Here is a 5,510-nt window from a genome sequence, read left to right on the forward strand (position 1 = left end):
GTCGCAAATGGTTTGCCAAAAGTAAAGTTTGGGGCGGCGATGAATTTCAGGATGCCGGCCTGCAGTCATAACAACAACAAATGTAGGAAAATTGCAATTCCCTCTTAAACTGGAGGCTAAAAGATGCTGTAATTTCCAGACAGTATATATGACTAACAAGTCGATTAAGCAATGGAGATGTCATTAGATCCCTCTAACGGGGTGCTTTGTGAATTGAGGCAATCCCATGACATGATTGCTTTGCTCTGTGTAATCTTGCTTTGAGTTTATGGGGAAAAAAAAACATTTTGGCAGTAGACAATCTGAAAAAAAATACCTGTGCCCTGCACGTGTTTTTATTTTTTTGATCCAGTGTCTTATCAATCGAACGCTATTAAATGGAATCAAGACAAGCAGGGCTATCATTCTTTGAGGCAAGTACGCAAATATAATATGACTTTCTCAATATAAATACGAGAATTCAAGATGCTAATAACTATAAAATACCTGAATAGATCAAAATTATTCCTGCATCTTGGGGGGGCGGGGGGTGTAAAAAAAACATGCTGTGTGCCTGTTCCAAGTTTTCTTTTAATAAATCCAAGTTGGTGGGGCTTGCTGTGCAGTGCAGTGAATCGGGCGGAGGGGCTCCGCTCTTCTGTTTAAAAAAACCCTGAGGTATTAGGGTGGACTAATCTTTAAAAGGTTAATTTATTCATAGAGATTTTGACAGAGATGTATGGCCGAGCCAACATCTCATGCACCTCTTCCCAGAGGGAGACGACTTGTGCGCACAACAGAGCGAAGGGAGGCGGGAGAGAAGGGCGGGCTGGGCGGTGGCTAGGCGACTTGGTCGGGGGGAAAGATGGAGTGCCGAGGAGAAGCAGAGTGGGGAGTCAACATGATCGAAACACAAACACGTACAGTAATTACCTCATGACAATGACTCCAGCCTTTCACCTGGAACATTGAGCTCTCCAGCCGGCCTTTTTGAGCCGTATACACTGCGTACGTGTACAAAACAAAACCGACTATGGTTGGATCATTGGAGAATATGGTGCTTTGAAGCCACCCTGAGCTTTGTTTTTTTTTGTTTTTTTTTTTATACGTAGGGACAGAGAAGAACAAGATGAAGGGATTACAGCAAGATTTTGTTGTATTTTGTTGATTGGTCAAGTTTTCTTCTGGTTCGTGACATTTGCGGCAGTCAAATTAGCTAGTTGAGTGCATTGCCTAGAATTTACCGTTTCTTCCGCCAAACAATTTTCACTCGCTGCTCATTTTGCACTTGGCTGAATGTGGCGTCACTGTTGTCTGGCTTTGAATATGCGTACACAGAAAACTCGAGTGGATCATGATGGCACAGCTGCCGCTGCCTAAATGCAGTTAAGAGTATGGCACCATCGTCCGTGGGCCACTGTTGGTCGTGGGTGGCCCCAATTTACGCATTGCATTGGTTTGCATTGCAGCATTATGCATTAACATTATGACATGCACTGAACATGGCTCTAGAGGTGGCACCCAATTTGGGCACGCGCACGCAGGTGCCCAAATGTTACCAAAAAAAAAGTAAGGTTATACACAAACAATCAGCCTAAGTATCCTGCACTCTAATAACAATATTTTTGGTAAATATTGATATTTGCTGTAAATTCCACTCACGCACAGAGTTTACTGGGTGTTTTTCACTTGAATGAGAGTCACAGCTGAGGCTCCATCGGCTGTCACTCGGCCGGACGGTTGTGGCACCGTCACGGCATCATCCTTGTTGGGCCGTTTCCATTTTAATGGTACTTCTACCTTCCCTTGTGGATACGATAATGGTGTGGACGTAATCAACGTTGGATTACGATACGGACGAGTTACAGTGATTTTTAACAGCACTTTCAACATTCTGAAGAAGCAGCATGCCGTGAAATTATTATTACTTTTTAAGATAGAGAATTTGGGGAGGGCAATATTGCCGTGTGGATCGATGGGACCACCAAATGTTTTGACCTTATTCCAGGAGACTTCCGTTTTCCCTGAACAAGAACCCCGTGGTGCAAATGAGCATAATGACCTCAGACATTCCTCTGACAACTGATAATAGGACACTGTCATGAAATAATTAGCACCCCATGAATAATTCGTCAACAGACACACAACGGAGCTATAAAATCACTGCATTGAGGTGCACGTGAGACCAATATTCACCAATTGAAGAAGTGTAAAAATAATAATAATAATAATTCTAATAAGAAAAATTTGAATTTTACTTGAATAGTTGTTCCTAAATTCCATATTCAGGGTTGTTTCATGCTCTCTAAGTTAAAAGGATAAATGTGATATGAATTCAAGCTTTTCCCTGTAATAACATTTTGTTAGGAAGAGCAAAAGTTTGTGTCTTTTAGAAAAATTTGAATCCATCTTTTAAAGTAGTTAGGGGAGTACTGGATCCATATAAAGCCTTCACTATAAGTTAAAAGATGCTGAAAGCAAAACACAGAGATTTCAGGCTGTCAAGTTTTTTTTACGGCTAGGGGTTTTTCCTAAAACGTTTAAAGACTGTGAAAATAAACAGCCTATTCTGACCCATCAGGGTTTCCACATGCCTCGTGCCATTGAAAACCCAAACATGGGAGAGCTTCGTGTGGCAGCTCGTTCCGAAGGGTTGCAAGCAGGGAGATGTCAAATGAAGGGGGGTACAGGGGATTGGAAGACTCAATTAGAAACGATGATGGCAGTTTGCCGGTTCATCAGCTAAATTTGGTTATCAGCGAGGCAACCAATTCATGCGTTTACCAAGGGCCAATCCAAGCATTTTTAAACGTATTTTTTTTTAGCCTTTACAGCATCTTACAGCTCTTATACAATACATAGTGCATGATGTCACTTTAATATAAAAAAATTGAGTTGCAATCATGTGATGCCTAAACGCCTGGAAAAACACAGTTAATATTGTTAGAGGAGTAAAGACATCGACCGTGTATATTTCATCACAAATTCCCTCTCGTTATTAAAACAGCTTTCTTCATTATCTTTGGGTCATTGTGTTTTCAGCTGGATACAAAAAAATGTAGTTTGCCAACTGACCATAAACTCACAGAGTTATTCTGCATTATTTACTTGGATGGGAGGAACCAGAATATCAACAGTATGTTGGTACTGAGCTTTGTGGATCATGATTCGGTACATTTTTGCAAATGTCGTATGCAGAAAGAGAATCATTTTCTTCGCTGTTGAAAGTATGACTGTATTGTCAGCAGCAACTGCATTTTGAGAAGACAATACACATAGGTTTCTAACGTCCAAATTAATAAAGCTTAATGACTATATTTGACTATTTTTGCCAAGCACATTATCCAAGTGTTTCAGGCGGTTCCAAACAAAAGCACTAAGATACAGATTTGTTTTCTACCTTCACCGACTTTTGTGTTTTGTTTTGTTTTTCCGTGGATCTACCTTCTTTGTTTGACAGAAATGTATCACGCACATTGTTAATCATGGTTCAGTCAGCCAAGAAATACTCTTAAGTGCTTGCCACGGAGTTCTTTAAGCTAGTTAACATAAAACAATCAAACAACAATTCGAGATTTTCTCCAAAGCTGTTACTTTCAGAGCACAAAATGTTTAAATGTTGGAATCACTTACCAAAGATTACTAACCTGTAAAACACAGGTAATGTGATGAAGTCAGGAAGAATAAATGAAACTTTTTCGAGGGGGAAGGAGGAAGTAACCACACCCAAACAGGAACCTGGTGGCAACGACGCTGGGACATATTCGTTCCACTCTTCTTTCCGACGCATGTTTATCGCAATTTGTATTTTAAAAAAAAAAAGGTTAATGTAAAATTTGTCTAACAGTAGCGCATAACTGTTTTGAAGCAAGTGACTGCAACTCTCACGTCAGACGGGACGTCAGCGATGGTAATGTAAGTGAACTCAGTTAAAGCAGACCTCCACGATTGATGTCCATCCATTATCCAGGTCTTTTTCAAATAGTGGGGCGCGCCCGCCCGAGTGAGGCATGGTGCGATGCCAGAGGGCGAGTGTGACTCTGACAAACACGCTTTTTTTTTCTTCTTTTTTTTTTTTTTCAAGAATAAAGTGTAATTGCACTTCCACTACAGCAGTTGGCAGTGGCGCCCATATTGTCAGAGAATACGCAGGGAGTATCAACTCGATGGTGCAGGGTTGTTTTTGCACCGAACTGGCTATATGAAGTGTAATAAACAAATAATGATTATCCCAACCGTTTTATCCTCAGAATGGTGGCGTGCTGGTTCCTATCCCAGCCGTCTTCGGGCAGTAGTAGGAAAAAGTCAGTCTTTGTAAATGGAAATGAACAGCACTGTCACATGCCAATCCAGCAAAACCCAGGATCGCTCATTTGGACACGTATTTTCAGAAATTGTAAGCTGGTTAACATTTTACCAAGATGTTTAATTTCAAACATGGGTGGGTTAGCAGCAACCCCGGAGACCCAACTATCGTATTTGTATAGAAGCAATTCAAAAGCACATTTCCATGTGGTGTCCCTTAAAAGAGAGAAACAAAGCATTTTACCGTTGTGCAAGCGATTAAAAAAAAAAAAGTGTAGTGATGTATGACTGAGAGACCTCGATGAGCTCAGTGTGTGAAGTGGGCAGCGAGCCCGATGGCCATCACATACTCGAGTGAAATGAGTGACTAAACATTTATACTAGCCCCAAACGAGTTACATCTGAGCTGTTAGGGCAGTTGTCGCACGCAAACACTGACACTGACACCGCTTTTGCATCCGTAAAAAAAATGCTCCCATTTGCTTGTTATAACTCTTTCAAAATAAACTTTTTTTTCCCCTCAGTATTTGATATGTGACCAAAGCAGCAGGAGTATTTAGCATCAAAATAGCAAATACATTGAATTGAATTGAATTGAATACAACTTTATTGTCAAATGTGCTGTACAGCACAGATGAAATTTCTTCCCTCTCAACATAAACATGAACATGATGGCGGTACAGGGGCCAACTGGTTTGCACCTCTGGCTACAAATACATGAACATGATGGCGGTACAGAGGCCAACTGGTTTGCACATCTGCCTCACAGTTCAGAGATCACAGGTTCAGGTCCAAGTATTGTCCTTCCTGTGTGGAGTTTGCATGTTCTCCCCGTGCCTGCATGGGTTCACATACAGTCCAAATTTGAAGATTAAGATTATAGTATCCAGTGCAATCAATGCCCTTTTCATATCTATGTGGGCTGAGTCCGTGGTGGGGCCACCAATCCATCCAGGTACAAAAGAGATTTTCAAGTTCGAACTGAATGCCAAGCCACTTTTGTCACAGTTCTTGATAATGCGGTAATAAAATATAAAACCTTCACATTTTAGGCTATGCTCGTCTCACTCACCATGCCTGCCCTGTACCTCTGCTCTGAGCGCATCTAATTGAAAGCGATCTTGGGCTAAGAGAGTTCTGTTTCTTCTCTAATCCAGTCCAGTGGATGTGGGCGGGAGGGGACTCACATGGTCTCAATTACCCCCCCCCCCCACCACACACAACAG

The sequence above is a fragment of the Hippocampus comes genome, unplaced genomic scaffold (genome assembly GCF_001891065.2).
Source record: "Hippocampus comes isolate QL1 unplaced genomic scaffold, H_comes_QL1_v1.1 scaffold14, whole genome shotgun sequence".
NCBI lineage: Eukaryota > Metazoa > Chordata > Actinopteri > Syngnathiformes > Syngnathidae > Hippocampus > Hippocampus comes.